The sequence below is a fragment of the Miniopterus natalensis genome, chromosome 1 (assembly GCF_054644295.1).
Source record: "Miniopterus natalensis isolate mMinNat1 chromosome 1, mMinNat1.hap1, whole genome shotgun sequence".
In the NCBI taxonomy this organism is placed as follows: Eukaryota; Metazoa; Chordata; class Mammalia; order Chiroptera; family Miniopteridae; genus Miniopterus; species Miniopterus natalensis.
Genome location: NC_142081.1, coordinates 200,411,726 through 200,428,479, shown reverse-complemented (window position 1 = coordinate 200,428,479; position 16,754 = coordinate 200,411,726). Strand labels below are relative to the sequence as shown.

At 41.5% G+C, this 16,754-nt stretch overlaps 1 protein-coding gene across 5 annotated transcripts in view; it reads left to right on the top strand.

Moving 5' to 3' along the window:
* The window catches only part of ADD1 (adducin 1), a 72,005-nt gene that overhangs the window by 6,640 nt on the left and 48,611 nt on the right, over nt 1-16,754 (top strand). The gene's annotated exons all lie outside the window — the stretch shown is intronic.

The following is a 16,754-nucleotide window of genomic DNA, read 5'->3' as shown; positions in this document are numbered from 1 at the left end:
ATACAAAAGGTGCCCAATAAATATTTGTGGAATGAATGAATGACTTAAAAGCAGTCTTTTAAAGTCTTTGTGAAATTGTCACACTCTTGGGAAAGTGATAGGTAAATACATAAAGTCATAAACCTTTAGGGAAGGCTACATAAAGAAGGTAGAATTTAAACTTGTTGGAAGCTGGGTACAGAGGGTAAAGAAACAAATGTCATTTCATGAAGGAGAAATGGAAGTTTTTTTTAGACTAAAATTTTTTTGCAAAGTTTTATGGCAGTGGCTTAAACACGCACATACAAGATCCTACTTAGACCTGCTGAACTGTGCTTGGGCCAGGTGATTAAGAACCGCTGTTTTATGGCTTTGCTCTTAGAACAGTTGTCCCCCATATTTGACCAGTGTTGCAGTGGACCCAGGGCCTCTGTTCTGTGAAGGTGGGGTTACTGTCCACATCGAGAGTATGTGTCATGGTTAACTGCCTTGGGACTTTTCCTAAATTTAAGATTTGTCCCTCTGTGTTTAAGTGATTGTTGAAAAATGGGGATATGCTTTTAACTGGCAATATAGAATTTCTAGAATTCAATTTATAAATTTGAATTTTCATGTTTTTGAACACTTGCTATGGGTTAGACATTGTGCTTTTATGTACTCTCTCCTTATAACAATACTATGAAGTAGATACTAGTATCATTTTTCTTTTTCTTTTTTTAAGCATCATCTTCTTTCAGATAAAAATAAAAAAGAGAGTTTAAGTGATTGCCAAGGTCACATAGGAGGTGGTGTAGCTAGGATTGAAACCAAAGGTGTCTGACCCCAGAGCGATGCCCTTAACCACCAGGCTGTGCTGCCTTTCTTCTGCAGACTTCTTAGTCCTAACACTTTAGACAGTTGAGTGCAACAGTTTCGGAAGGCCCTGGTCTTCCTCAGGAAGTTGTGCCTTGTATATGGCTGTATTTCCCAAGTCTAGCAGCACAATGCCTGGCACAGAGCAGGCCCTTAAGAAATATTTGTTGCATTAGTGATCTTGAGTTAATTTTTTGAAGGCTTAGTTATGAGAAATAGCATTCATGGCAAATGATTAAAAGTTGTGTGACCCATCTAGTTTCTTAAAGCAGGAGTTGGCACAATTCCTGTAAGGGGCCAGGTAATAAATATTCTAGGCTTTGAGGGCTGTGTGATCTGTTGCAAATGCTCAGTTCTGCTGTGGTTGCATGGAAGCAGCCATAGATGATCTGTAAATGAGTGAGCATGACTTCAATAAAATGCTCCTTATGGACGCTGAAGTTTGCATTGATTTCCACGTCTATCGTGTATTATTATTGTTTCATATGTTGTTATTTTTTTTTAATCTTTAAGAATCAGTCTTAGCTTGTGGCCCTTGTAAACACAGGCAGTGGATTTGGTTTGGGGAGGCCATCTTTTGCTGATTTCTGCCCAGAGTCTAAATTTTATCATTAGATCAAATTAGAGATCTGCCTCCTGGACTGAATTGTCTTCCAGCGGACTTTCTTTGGTTGCATTATGTTTTAGTCTTCGTTAAGAGAAATAGTATTCTGAAACATTACATTGCATGGGTTGTAGGGCTTTTGTTGGGGGCCTTGTTCATTATTAAAAAAATGAAATAAAGACTTTTTTCTTTTTTTTTTAATATATCTTTATTGATTTCAGAGAGAGGAAGGGAGAGGGAGAGAGAGTTGAAGCATCAATGATGAGAGAGTCATTGATGGAGCCCACAACCTGGGCATGTGCCCCGACCGGGAATCGAACTGTGATCTCCTGGATCCTAGGTCAATGCTCAACTGCTGAGCCATGCCCGGCTGGGCAAGACTTCTTTCTTTCTTTTTAATTTTTTTTATTTTTAATATATCTTTATTGATTTCAGAGAGGAAAGGAGAGGGAGAGAGAGAGAAACATCAATGATGAGAGTCACTGATTGGCTGCCTCCTGCACGCCCCCAACTGAGGATCAAGCTGCAACCTGGGCATGTGCCCTGACTGGGAATTGAACCCTGATCGCCTGGATCCCAGGTCGATGCTCAACCGCTGAGCCATGCCCAGCTGGGCAAGACTTCTTTCTTTTCATTAAGAAATTCACTTTACTTTTCTTTGAGTAGAATGAATTTTTATATTTTACGAAAGTTTTTCCTTTAATGTATTTTAGTTGTGGTTTAATAGAAAGGGCTACTTGGAGTTAGATCAGCCACACTAGCTGTGTAAGTTTCTTTGCCAAATTAACCTTGTTTAGCATTATACCTATTCCTGCTTTCACCCCCACCACTTCCTCCACCTCACATCCTTGGGCAAATCACTTCCCTTTTTGTGAGCTTCACCTTCCCGTTATACAGTGGGTGTGATAATACCTTCCTCCTCCGCTTCAGAGTCAGTATGAAGATTAAATGGGATGATAGTGGCTGAGACAGTGTAATGCAGTTCAGAGGCCATTGCCACAGAAGTCAGCTACACAGAGACAGAAGACTTGGAACTCAAAACCTTGGGGCTAAAATCTTTAGTTTTTACTTAAAGATGTTGCTTCACTGTTTTCTTGCATCATTTCCTACAAGAAACATGCTGTCTTCTTTGTTTCTCTACATAGCGCGTCATCTTTTTCAGGCTGCTTTTAAGATTCCCCTCTTCACTGAATCTGAACAATTTTACTTTGTGTCCTTGTGTACAGTAGTTTTCTTCATGTTTCTTGTGTTTGGGGTTGGTTCATTGAGCTTCTTTTTTGGATCTGTGGGTTTATAATGTTCATCAATTTTTGCCATTATTTTTTACGTGTTTGTTTCTGTTCCTTCTGCATGCCCTCTCCCTTGAGGACTCCGACTCCGTCTCCGTGCACGTTAGACTGTTTAAAGTTGTCTCACAGCACACTGATGCTGCTTGTCCTTTCTTGATATGTTTTGTTTTGGATAGTTTTTATTGCTAATCTTCTGCAATGTTTAGTCTACTATTAATTTTGTTCAGTGTAATTTTTCATATTACACATTGTAGCTTTCATTTTTAGACATTTAATTTCAATCTTTTTTATACCTTCCATCTCTCTACTATGATTTTGAACATATGGAATACAGTTGTACCAACTGCTTTGTTGTTAATCCCCACCCAAGGATATTTTTTTCATTGATTTTTTGGAGAGAGTGGGAGAGGGGGAGAGAGAGAGAAACATCGATGTGGGAGAGACACATCCATTGGTTGCCTCCTGCACACTCCCCAGCTGGGGCCTGGGGAAACCTGCAACCCAGGTATGTGCCCTTGACCAGGAATCCAACCCGAGACCCTTTGGTGTGTGGGCTGGCTCTCCAACCAGCGGAGCACCAGGCCGGGGCAACACTGTAAATTTTACATTGTTGGGCTTGAATTGTTGGATTATTTATTCCTATAAATATTTTTGAGTTTTGTTCTATTACATTAGCAGCAGGACTTTAAAATTTTTCATGTCTTGGAAAAGGCAAATGGCAACTTTTTTTTTTTTTTTAACATCTCTATTGATTTCAGAGGGGCGGGGGAGAGAGAGAGAAAAACATCAATGGTGAGTGAGTCATGGATCAGCTGCCTCCTCACACCCCCTTCTGGGGCTTGAGCCCCGGGCACACAACCCGGGCCTGTGCCCTGACTGGGAATCAAAGGCGACCTCCTGGCTCCTAGGTCCATGCTCAACCGCTGAGCCATGCCGGCTGGGCCTCCTTTTTCCTTTTTATTTTCTTTTAAACTCCTAGCTTCCTTGAGAGTCTGAAGTTACTAAAAAAACCGCCACTTCCCCGAGAATCCTGTATGTTCTCTGTTTTCATTTTACTCCATGCTTTGGCAGGTTATTTTGACAAGTAGAAGGGATGTCCTTTTTGACTTCCCTATGTCCTGAGGTTTTAAAAACGGAATCTAACGATTCTAGCCAAGGACTCCTACCTCGTTTGCAGGCTCGATCCCCGGCCCTGGTCGGGGCTCGTGGGGAAACAACTAGTCAGTGTGTCTCTCTCACATCGATGTCTCTCTCTCTCCCCCCCCCTTTTTCTGAAAAGCAATGGAAAAAATATCTTCAGGTGGGGATTAAAAAGACAAAAAAACCCCAAAACGGAATCTTAAGATTTGGTTTATAATAAATTAAATATACTGATACCTCCTTAGTTTGTTCAGTGCCTACTAGCTATTATATGGGTCCTTAAAATAGTTAAGAATCTTGCTCAGCCGGCATGGCTCAGTGGTTGAGCATCGACCTAGGATCCAGGAGGTCGTGATTTGATTCCCAGTTGGGGCACATGCCTGGGCTGGAGGCTCGATCCTCAGTCAGGGGTGTGCAGGAGGCAGCCGATCAGTTACTCTCATCATTGATGTTTCTCTCTCTCCCTGTCCCTTCCTCTCTCTGAAATCAATAAAGATATATTAAAAAAAAAAAAAGTTAAGAATCTTAACATAGCATAACATTAAACTTTAACAAAACTGTTTAATACTTAATGCTTGTTCTGACCTTCTCATGCAGGAAACTTTAGTTGGAAGGAATGAAGGAGAGCAAGTTTAATTCAGTTTGCCTTTGAGCTTTATTTGTTCTAGAAGCACTTTTTAAAACAATTGTTATGACCAGCATTTAACATTGTTTTTTATACCTGTTAACTTAAAAAGTGTTGAGCATATTTTGACAAGGCTTTGTATGAGTTTACGCTACATAGGAGAAAATGGCATTTTAAGTCCAATAGGACTAGAGTCCATAGGACACTTATCTTAACTTTTGGCTGAACAGAATCTTGAGACTCTGCCAGGAGAAAATGACAACAGTAATTTTTAATAATGTTATTTCGCAAGCATTTTTTGGGGACGCCCTGTATATCAGAACATTTGAGCTTTGCTTCGAGGCCTTCGGAGCTCTGGGGGGCCTGGGAGTGTGGGGCTGATGTTAGGGGTTGAGCCCACAGGCACCTGCAGACTTCTGCTAGGACTGGGCTGCCCTCAGGGACAGGATGCACTAGGTGTTGACTCCACGTGTCTCCACAGCACCCTGGAATGGCAGGTCTCAGTGTTTCCACAGAGAAGGAGGCCATCGCTGGGGGGGACTGTTGGAGTCCCACCTGGACCCTTTGCCCTCCTGCCCTCTCATTCTGAAAGGCTTTGTTTAAACTTGCCTTGTGGATTGACTTACTGAGAATAATTTAGGGAGCTTGTTCCCGAGAAAAATAGTTTTTCTCATCTGTACTCTTTTGCTTGAAAATCCTTGCGGAAGAGAAAAAGCAGTGTGGTGACAGGGAATGAGCAGGTTACCCAGCAGTGGGTCATCAGTCATTTCACTGCTCCCAGCGTCCGTTTTCTCCCTCACAGAATGAAGCAGTTGTAACATGCAAAGGAGAAAATATTGTACAAACACTTTGAAAATATAAATGCTGAAGGAAAACATATATCCACACAAAAACTTGAACACGCATGCTTTATATCACTGAAAAGTGGAAACAGCCCAGATGTCCATCAGCTGAAGAATGGATCAACAAAATGTAGTGTATCCATACGATGAAACATTATTTGGCAGTAATAAAGGGTGAGGTACTCATACATGCTTCACATAGATGAGCCTGGAAAATGTTATGCTGAGTGGAAGAAGCCAGAAGGATGCTGGAGGTGGGGGAGGGGGAAGAGTGGGACTGTGTTTGGGGTTTCTTCTTGGGTGTTGAAAATGTTACAAAGTTGCATTGTGATGATGGTTGCATCTCTCTCCGGATATGCTAAAGACCACTGAATTGTACACTTTAAATGGGTGAATTTTATAGTCCCTGAATATGTATCAATAAAGCTATACAAATGCAAACCGTTATTGTCTCACTGAACTGAGTCAGTTGTCAGCTGTTGGTATAGTGCTGGGTATTAGGGACACAGTGTCAGGATGCAAGTGGAATTTGCTGCTCAAAATAGGTGGTCCAGGATTAGGTTGGTGAAAATCTCTTTTTCTCATCTGTTGAAACAGCAATAGTAATAATAACAAGCTTGTCTAACTGCTAGTGGTGGTGTGGGCCACAGTGAGAGAACTTTTGAACACCTACTGTACACAGGTTTGCCCTCAGTGTGCACTTTCCTTTCCTCCTTTTCCAGTGTACAGATGAAGGAGAAGCAGACATTAAGGGACAGGCACAGAAAGGCCATAGAGAGTCCTGTTTGCTCGCTAACTCCCACTGACTTTTTTTCTTTTTTGTTAAATCAAACTCTGTGCAGAGATATTTTTGTCTGTTACAGCTATACTCGTTTGCAGCTTAGCAAGAACTTTGTGCTTAAGCCATGCTTTCCAAGATGTAAGAAGAATATTTTAGTTAACAGGCCAACCGTATGCCCAGGTGATACCATTAATCCTGTTAGTTGTATACAGCTTCAGACAGGAAGGGAGGGTTAGGCGTGGTGCTCCAGCCCCTTTAGGACTGAGTGTCTCCTCCGGTAGGAAGGGATGTGATGTTAATCTACCCTACCTTAGGGGAACTAGATGAACCCCCCATCCAGATACTCGTTATCTCAGTTTGCTCTGAGCACCGTCCAGGTGACTGAAGCACAGGTACTTTGACAGTATAACCATTAGAAATGTCACTGACCAACGCAACCTGGAATATTTAATGGGCTCTGTTTTCTACATCGAGTGTTTGATAGATTGCTTTGGAAAGCTGGGAATTCCTTCAGAGTAAATGTTTTTTTCCTGTTTTTAGCCAAGTGATGAGGGTATGAATTTTCTTTGTCTCTAGTTTCTAAGAGACAGTAATAGCATTTTAAGAGACTTTCTAATTCATTGAACTTATTCGGAGGCCTTCAATGAGTCAGACGTTGGAAAGTCAAAGATGAAGAACAGAGGCCTCCTCTCAAGGGCTCATGGCTCTTCTTTAGGTCAGACAGAGAGGACCATCCTGAGGATGACTGCGCAGGAACTCCTCCTGTTAGGTCCTTCTCTGTAGGGACACCTGTGGATCCCAGTTAGAGCTCTTCAGGTCATTGAGATATTTCATACCACTCACCACAGTTATTTTTATCACCTATGTTTTATAAAAATTAAGCTAGCAGTTCTCCCTTAAAGTATATTTTAATTTCTCTTGGTGGATCATTTCCATTTTGATTGCTTCATAATGCACTAGGGAGAAGTAGAATTCTCATGAAAATAGTGCAGATTTTGCTAACTACAACTGTGGGAGGTTGCCAGTACTTTTTCATAGATTGAGTTATCTTCACATTATTCCAGCTCCTGGGGCCACTGACCTCAGAGTTCACTGGGCTGTGAAAAATTGTGACAGCATCTTTATTATCAGTAAAAATTAAGGCTGCATGACATTTGCAACATGAGTTACATCTTATGTCATGTACATTTTTTCCCCTGAAGGGGCACATGGTTTGTGCTCTTAAACTCAGGTGATCAGAGCATTTGTAGCTAATGACCTTCAGAGTTGTTTTAAGATTAGAATTTATATATATTAAGGCATAGTGAGTGATTGCTAAATGGTTTGCATTTTATTCTTTTTCTAACTTCTAGAAGGTCATTCTTTTTTTGATATGTGTTTAACACTATACATTTCTCTAGAAGTAGCTCTTTTCTGAACTCAGCAGTTTTCAATTGTAACATTTTCATTATAAACAACCAATTTATTTTGTTTTTCTTTGTCGTCCTCTCTTTTGGTTTGGAAAGTACATACTCTATTATGTTCTTTTTGTAGTTACCCTTGATATTTTACCATGCATATTTAGCAAAGTCTGAAATTAATACTCATATTCCTATACCAGACAAAACAAGGGCAGTAAAACACTTTAATTCCAGTTAAACTCAGTGATCAAGTTACATGCTACTGTTGTATTTTAGTCTAGCCTTTTTTTTAGCCACATAAATTGGACATCATTATCATTACATTATCCAGAAACATTTTTTAGATTTATTTTCCCATTTAACAATTTCTTTACTTACAATTCTTGTTGTATTTCTGATTTCTTGTCCTGGGATCATTTTTTTCTCCTGTAGAAACTCCCTTACTGTAGGTCTGTAGGTGGTATCTCTGTTTTTGTTGATCTGAAATTACTTTATTCACACACATTCTTGGAAGATAGTTTTACTTGGTATAGAAATCCAGATCGGCAGTTACTTCCTTTTAGCGTTTTGAAGATATTTTACTCCTCTACTTTTGTTGTTTCTGTTACAAATTTGCCCGTAGTCTTAATTGTCAGGTGATCTGCCTGCTTTAAGAACATTTTTTTTTCCTTCGCTGTTTGGCGGATTGATTATAATACATATAAGGTGTGAGTTTCTCCTTATTTATTTTGCTGGGTATTTGTGGAATAATGTCTTTCAGTTATGTAACTTCGTCAGCCTTTCTCTCACTGGAGATCGGCTCTTCCTGGTTCTCTCTTACCTCCTGTAACTCCAGTGAAGGGGTAGTAGACGTCCTCGTTCTGTACTCTTTATCTCTTTGGTTGTATTTTGCATCTTCTTGTCTCCCTGTGCTGGTTTCTGGGTAATTTTTTCAAATCTATCTTTTAATTTACTGATTCCTCTTTATCTCTGTGGAAGCTGCTGTTAATATATTAGTTGATTTAAGAAACTTTTTTCAACATTATTTTATTTCTAGATATTCTATTTGGTTTCTTTTTCAGCTCTGCCTGTGGTTTGTTGTATTTATGATTATTTTTATACATTTTATAGTTATTCTGTGTTCTGTATTATAATTCTGGTATTTAAAGTCTTTGAGGCCTTAGACCTATGGTTTATTGTTTCCAATGGACTGTCACTCATGGACATTGTTTTTGGGTTTGTTGAATTTTTAACTTGGGCTTCATATTTAGTTGATTTAAACCTGTGAAGAAAAAACCTGGGGGTCAACACTCCCTCCTGATGTTTCTTTCCTGAGAGGACTGCATTTATTTTTACTGTGAAGCAGAGTCACTGCCCACCTGAGGCCACTTTCACCCCTCATGGAGTTCCAGCTCATCAGCGCCTCATTTTGCCTCCAGCAGTGCTGATTTCTGCCATTTTCCTTCTGGTATTATTACCTTTTGTGACTGTTCCCATTTAGAGTTCTAGTTTCATTCTCATGGTTTTGGGTCTGTTTTGTTTAGGGGAGGTTTCATGTATTTCTTGGATGCAAATAACATTTTTATGGAAAATCTTACTTGAATGGTAGGGCCCCTCAAATTTTTGTCTTTCTTGAGCTCTCCAAGTGGTATTTATTAGTCATGGAAATAGTGGTTGTGTTCTGGTTTAAAACTTAGTGTGCCAGGCACTGTATGGAAACACTTTGCTGCCGATGGAAATGGGCTTCTTCCATGGAGTCACAATAAAAACATTTTGGGGAAGAATGGGGGGATGAGGTGTAGTGGTAAGGTTTATTGAAGCTGGAGTCAACACAAAGGACTGTCCCCAAGTGCCCAGTGTCTCATCCACGACCAGGTGGCTTAACTCTGTCCTGCTGTGGAAGAAGGCCAGCCTTTGTCTTCACCAAGCCCAGAAGAAGGGCCGGTGTCCAGAGATGTGCCATCACCTGGCATTGGCAGGGCATCCGAAGCTGCTGTAGCTCAGTTTAGGCCATGCCAAAGCTTAATCCAGTTCAGTCTCTGTCCCTGTGGGGCTCGCTTAGTCTCTGTTCCCAGCTGCACTGGGCCAGTGCTGGGCTGAGGCACCTGGTCTGTGCTTGGAGCCCACATGGCTGCCAGGCCCACATGTGAATGAACAGGGGTTACCAAGAGGGGCCTTTGTAAGCTTTGATTACATTACCCCCAGTTTGGGGGAGAAAGGCTTTTCTTTTAAACACCAGTCCTTCCTAATCCTCTGAGGCTGGTGCTGGTCCTCCACCTATCCAGTCGCTTTCCTAGATCTCCCTGTGTCCTGTGCCCTCGTCCCGTCCGATTCTTTTCCCAGGCCAGATACCTTCCCTTTCCTGTCACCCTCTTGGTTCCTCCTGCACGTGCCTCAAAGTAGGACCTCCCCCTGTGCCATCTTGGCTATCTACTGCAGTGCACTCAGCAGAGGAATTTCCCCTTTATTGGTTTCTCTCTCCCTCCTAATCCTGCCTAATGGCAGTTGTTCCCCCACCCCTCCATTTCAGGATTAAGTCCCCTCTGCTGGTCGGTCCCCTGGAACTGAATGTTACTGCTTCCTAGTAAATCAGGCTTAAAGTCCAATGCAGACGCAGCTCCGTAGTTTACTAGGCTTAATGTTTGATTTCATTTGCTCTCTTTATTAACATTAACTAGTTACCTCTGCTAACAACTTGACATAAATTAACTCATTTAATCATAAACCAAGGAAATAGATAATGATATTTCTATTTTACAAATGAAACTGAAGCATAGAGAGAGATGATGTGTTCCTAAGGTTACATAGGTGGTAAATGGTGAACTGGGATCAGAACTCAGGTGGCTCTAAGGTCTAAACTACTAAACTAGCACATTTATTAGCCAGTTAGCACTGAGAGGCTAATGGAATTTTGATGAAGACCCAAACCAGATTCTTTCTGTACCAATGTTAACAGACAGATTTTGAAACTATAAACAGGATAGGGTGTATTAAAGTTCACTTCTGTTAAACAGATGGTTGGTTGGCTTATCTTTACTTGCCTCACCCACCCAGTGTTGTTTTCAAAACCACACCCAAATCTGTTTCAGTAAGTTACACTAGAATATTGGTTTAGGGATTTAATTAAAGTGAGGAATCTCACTAATTAGTGTTGCATGTGTTGATACAGATAGAACACAGGAGAGTTACTTAAAATATGAAAAGGTAAAATAAGTTTAGTTTATAATTGAATGTTATTTTTAACTAAAATAATGTATTTTAACTTTTAATTGGTTAAACCTAATGTTTTTGAAATGAATTTTGTAGTGTGTTACTTTTATGTTATCAGATACTAGATAATTGGAATATTTATTTATAGGGTATCCATTATGTGCCAGATATTGTGCTAGATATTTTACACTTATTTCTAATTGCCTCTATAACCTTGGAACATATGACTTGAATGTATTTTCTTACAAATGAGGAAGGAAATGAAGTGAACCTTCCCACGGTCAGACAGTGGTTCTGAGGCAGTAGTGGTTTGCTGCTAGTTCAAAGTTGAAACCTCTTGGTGGGCAGTGAAGATGCCTCTGTGTCTCCTAGAGAAAAAAGGGGTTATTGGTGGTGAGATAACTGGAAAACTTTCATCAAAATAAATTCCAGATGGATTAAGGAGAAATGTTTAAAATTATAGCAGTTATGGAGAAATAGAAAGTAAAATGCTTATCAGAGATAATGTCTTAAAACTTTCTTGCTACATTTTATTAGACATGTGCCTGGGAAGGAATGATGTTTTCTTTAAAAGCAGTACTCAAAGGAAAAGGTTTGCAGACCTAAATATGCAAAATTAAAATATTTGCTCATTGAAAAGAAAATTATAGAATGTTAAATATAACAAAAGGTCCATACATATACTATTTTTTTTCAAATTTGTGGGAATAAATACATCAAGAATTCAGTAAAGAGGTAGGCGGACAAAGAAATTAATAGACCCTATGGGAAATTTCAGAAGTAAATAAACATGAAAAATACTCATCCTCACTAATCAGAGACATGCCAGATAAAGCAGCCACTCCGATCCACCAAAGTCGGGAAATTTTAGTGATAATCTCTACTTCCTTTACGGAGTATGTGAGCCAAAGAGGAAGTGAAACTTTATATTAATCCTAACCCATTTTGGGTTCCCTTTATTGTACACTTTCCAATGTCAGGTTCACTCTTCAAATGGTCATTTAAAGATGTCGTATTTTGCTATTTCATCCAGCAACTACTCTTGGAGCTCCCACCCTAGGGAAAGCCCTACAACTAGGACTTTTTAAAGGGGTCACATTTTCTGGGATGTTTATTTGTGGTGTTACATTATTTGAGTGCTTTGCATTTTTATTGGCTTGTTAAAATATGCTTTTGTTTTTCGAAAGTGTTCTGAACTGTTGTATGGAAATCATTTGGGACCTGGTTAGAATTGCCTCCCCTAAGTAAATGAGGTGTTTATATTCATTTGAGCCTTGGGGTTAAACACTTGACTAGATGGATTTTTTCTATCCTCTATAACCCTGAGAAGGTCAGGCTGCAAGGCCAGGGCTCCAGGATTTTTCTCAACACACAGTATAACATACTTGGGAAAGAATGACTTATTCACTCATTTCAAAGCCGGGTTAAGTTCAGGTTAAAAGTGCTGGTGCTATTTAGCTAAGTATTAAATGACAGATGGGAGGGATAGGAGTCATCTTTGCTCCTTTGAAAAGAGAGATCAGCCCCCTCTGGGCTTTAGACTTTCACCTTGATGGGCATACTGCTTGATGTTTCAGCCTGTGCCTGGAGGGATTTCTTCCGCAGTTCCTGTGACAGAATTGCCCCTTAGTGTGTCTGAGTAAAATCAGTTGTTTACAGAATGTGGATCTTTTCTACTGTCCTCCAAATTGTTTTTTCCTCAAATTGAAAAGATTTCGTTTCTAAAATTTTAACCTCTAGCCTCATAATTCTAAGGTTTTTAAAGCCCTGTGCATACACAGACGTTAGACTTGTTTTTAGCCAGTTTGTTTTCCTTTTTAAACAAAAGTGATGTGCAAAAATTACAGGGTTCCCCTCAGTCCCCCAGATTTTAGTACTTTTAATAAGTAGGGTTGATATTTGAGAGCCATTGACATTCATTTATGTAAGTAAAATAATTCTAGGGAATTTTCATTATTAAAGACTAATTTGCTCAGTGTTGATTAGTGTTCAGTGTGTTTTATTATATTCCAGGTTGGTTGGTTTGTTTTGTTAATCCTCACTTGAGGATATTTTTTCCATTGATTTTTAGAGAGAGTAGAAGTGAGAGAGAGAGAGAAACATAACATCCGTGTGAGAGAGACATCGATTGGTTGCCTCCCGCACACGCTCCAGCTGGGCCCAGGGAAACCTGCAACCCAGGTACATGTCCTTGACTGGGAATCGAACCTGAGACCCTTCGGTGTGAGCGCCGATGCTCTGCACTTAGCAACACCAGGTCTGTATGCCAGGTGTTTGAAAGCCAAGGGGAGGAGTTTCAGCTACCAGCTGTCAAGCTTATGCTAGCCAGTGAACAGGGCTTCATGTTGAGTGTATCGTGCCCACTCCTCCACAGTCTTGTGAGATAGGTATTGTTATTGTAACCCTTCTACCAATGAAAAGACTGGAGTACAAATAGTGAGCTTGCCCAGGGCACGTTCCTAGGAAGGATCTGGGCTGGGGTGTGAGCCCTGATGACCCCAAAGCCTTCCTCCTTGCCATTCATTATCACTGATTTTCAGCAGTTGTAGGACCTGAGGGTCACCCACTCATGTACTTAACTTACCACCTACTGGCCTCCCATGGGACACTGATTTCAGGCAGATGATGGAGAACAGAGCTATCACAACCACTCAGAAAGAGACAAGCAAACAGCCTGATCTTATTCAGCCAGCAGATACTGGGGGCTGCCGAGTGGAGAGGTTGACGGAAGCCAGTCTAGCCGTGTTGACTGTTGTGTATTTGCCTTGTTACATGGCTGCAATCCAGTACTGTCTCTGCCTTTTTAACAAGTTGAAGTATGGGCCACATTTACTCATGAGATAATTTATACAACTAAATACTTCCCATCCTACTGTTTCATAACTGTTAAACTGTGCCCCTGGTAACGGTCCATAGATTTTTCAGGGAAACACTCTCGTCTTAGGTTAGTGTTGTTAAGCAGTCCCCCCTAACGTCCCAGCAACACACTTAGGGGGGAGGTCTAGAATTCTCTTTTCCTTGCTCTTATTTCCTTTCCTCTGGGAATTGTACTGGCTTGAGTCTCCAAGTCTAGCCTGTTAGAGACAGATATAAAGCTACTTTTGCTTTGTGTACCAACTTTGGGAATTGACGTAATTCTTAGAAACATAAAACCCAGGTAAGTCAAAACACAAAACCTAGTTTGATACACAGATTGTTCATTTGCATTCTGGAACTTCAGATTTGGAGTCTAGTTAGCTGCCCTGTCCCCAGAGCCTCTTTAGTTATACGTCAGTTGTGATTGAATGAAGCAAAGTGACGGCTTTTCTTACAGTCAAATACCTCTGGTGTTCAGATTTAGCATTGCCAGACCAGAGTGTTAGCCCTGGACTGGATTTGTGCCTCAATGTATAGTTATTGAGGGCCTATTAAGTTAGCCCTGTGAATACAGTAGTGAATGAGGCAGACAAATCTGCCATCTTGGGGATTGCATTCTAATAGGGGAGACAGGCAATGAATTTCTGACAGTAATCCTGGTAGCTAACACTGGAGTGCTGCGTGTCAGATACTGTTCTAAGCAGAAACTTGCATTCGCTCTGAGGCGGCACTGTTAGCCTCGTTATTTCAGACATGAGAGCTGAGACCAGAGAAGTTAAGACCATTTCTCAGGCTTACAGAGCAGGAGTCTGGCTCCAGAGTCAGTTTTCTGACTGTGGTGATAAATGCCCTGAAGGGAAGGAAAACTCAGAACACCCTGGGTGGTTTGAGAGAGCTTGGAGTGGGGGTACTCTAAATTGGGTACTCAGGGAAACCAGTCTCAAAATTTGGAGGTGAAATTTGACCTGACACCTGGCTGACAAGGAGTAATGCACTCAGAGTAGCTGGAATCAGTGTTCCGGGCAGAGAAGAGCAGGTATGAGGGCTCTGAGGCAGGAAGGAGTGGGGTGTTTGTGGTCAGAAGGGAGGCTGGTGTGTATGAGACCGCACCTCAGAAAGATGGCTGTGGGCCACACTGGGGAGGTCCCTGCTGGTGGTGGTCAAGAGTTCAGATTTATCCTGGGGCTTGTGGGAAACCATCGATGGGCATCAAGCAGGGGCAGGACGTGATTTGATCACGTTACTGTGGAGAACGAGCTACAAGAGTTTAGGAGTAGAAACGGAGGTGAGACCTAGGGAAAATTCAGGGCTCTGTTTTGGACTCATTAGGTTTGAGTGGACCTCTTTGTATCTTTGTTTGCTTATTTACCAAAATATCGATGAAATATAAATATCTCAGTGCTTAAAGAAAATGATGATAGACTAGTTTTATTCCCCTCTCCTGCTCCCAAACAAAGCCAGCCCTCACTCCAGCCTAACACCCTCCCCACTGCGGTGTCGCCTTCTTCTGAGCCCTAACTACCAAACGTTGCCAGTTGCCTCCCCACCTCCCTGTCCTCCCAGTCCCTACCTGTAGTACTTGGTGCTTTCTAAAATTCTGTGTGATTGACTTACGATCTTGTTTACTGCTAGGCCACCTCTGCTGTAATGTAAATTCCCTGAAGGCAGAAATCTGTTTGTACCTTGATGTCCCCCAAGCGTCCAGATTGAAGAACAGTGCCTGGCCCCGTTAGCCTCATGTAGGTGCTTGGTACATATTTGATGGATGAATGAACATGGAGTCAGTGAAAATAAGGAGCTACCCTTTGGCTTCTGCGTCAGCTGCATGGGAGCAGAGCCTTCTAGAGTGTTGCTCTCTTTGAAACGAAGCCATTTGATTAAGTAAAACTAGTAAATATTTGTAATATGAGGCATAATTTTTCTTTGTCTAAGTTTGTTTTTGGTGTTTTTTTAAATTTCTGATTATTAAGACTTTCATAATTTTCCCCTTTAATTATCAGTTGGAATTTTTAAAGACTTTAGAAGTTATTTGGATATTAACATAGGAAAGTGGTAGTGATAATGAGAAATAAATTACATGAGAAACTAATTTTATCATATTTTTAAAACCAGATGTAATTGTGACAGATATCAGAAATTTTCAGTTATTTGTTTCAATAATAAAAATATGAGCAAGAAGCAGTTCCGTGCTGTGGAATGTGCACAGACCTGGCCAGGACACTTTGGTCCTAGGCTTGTCCAGTAATTGTAGCAACCCCTACTATGTGTCCACTGCCTGCCTGCCTGCCGACACTCTGCTAAATGCTCGCCAAACAACACTTCTTACCATGTCTCTCAAGGTTGCCATTACAGCACCCAGTTTATAGATGAGGAAACAGTTGCAGAGAGAAGTTAAGCACCTTGTCCAGGATCACACAGCTAGTAAACAGCATGGCGGACTTCAGACTTGGCCCTGGTCTGGCACACCAGGCTGCTGCTCTCTGCCATCTCCTCCCTTCTCTGAGCCTCAGTTTTCCTACTTTTAAGATGAAAGGGTCATCCCTGGCCAGTGTGGCACAGTGGTTAGAGTGTTGGCCAGAGCACCAAAGGGTTTGCAGGTTTGATCCCTGGCCCCAGTTGGGAGGCAGCCAGTTGCTGTGTCTCTTTTTCTCTTTCTCTCCCCCTCCCTCTCTTCTGCTCTCTAAAAATCAATGGAAAAAATATCCTTAGGTGAGAATTAACAAAAAAATAAAATAATATGAAGGGGTCACATTTAAATTACGAAAAAGACCTGTATAACATTGAGTGAGAAAGGCTCTAAGGTCCTCTACCACCCACCGACTCCTCAGTGCAGCGCGCGTGTGTGGAGCACCTGCTCTGAGGCGGCAGCGTGGGATGCTGTCAGGCCGCAGAAATGGATGAAACCTGGTCTGTCTCCCAGGCGGTGGGGGGCTGTGGGCTCCAGGGCCAGCCAGTGTGATGGTGCCCTGCTGGTCAGCAGCAAACCTTGCCTTTGTCCCCTGATGACAGGAAGGTGCGTCGTACCTGCTTGGTTTCTTAGGGGATGAACCCCCTTTGCGTGCAGAAGCCAAGCCGGCACTCCAGTGCTTTGGTGCAAGGGGTGGCTGTGCAGTGGAGCCCGTGTGGGGTAAAGAAGTGCTCTTGTCAGTGGTTCTGGTGGAGAACAGTCACTTTGGAGAGAGACGGGGGGCTCATTT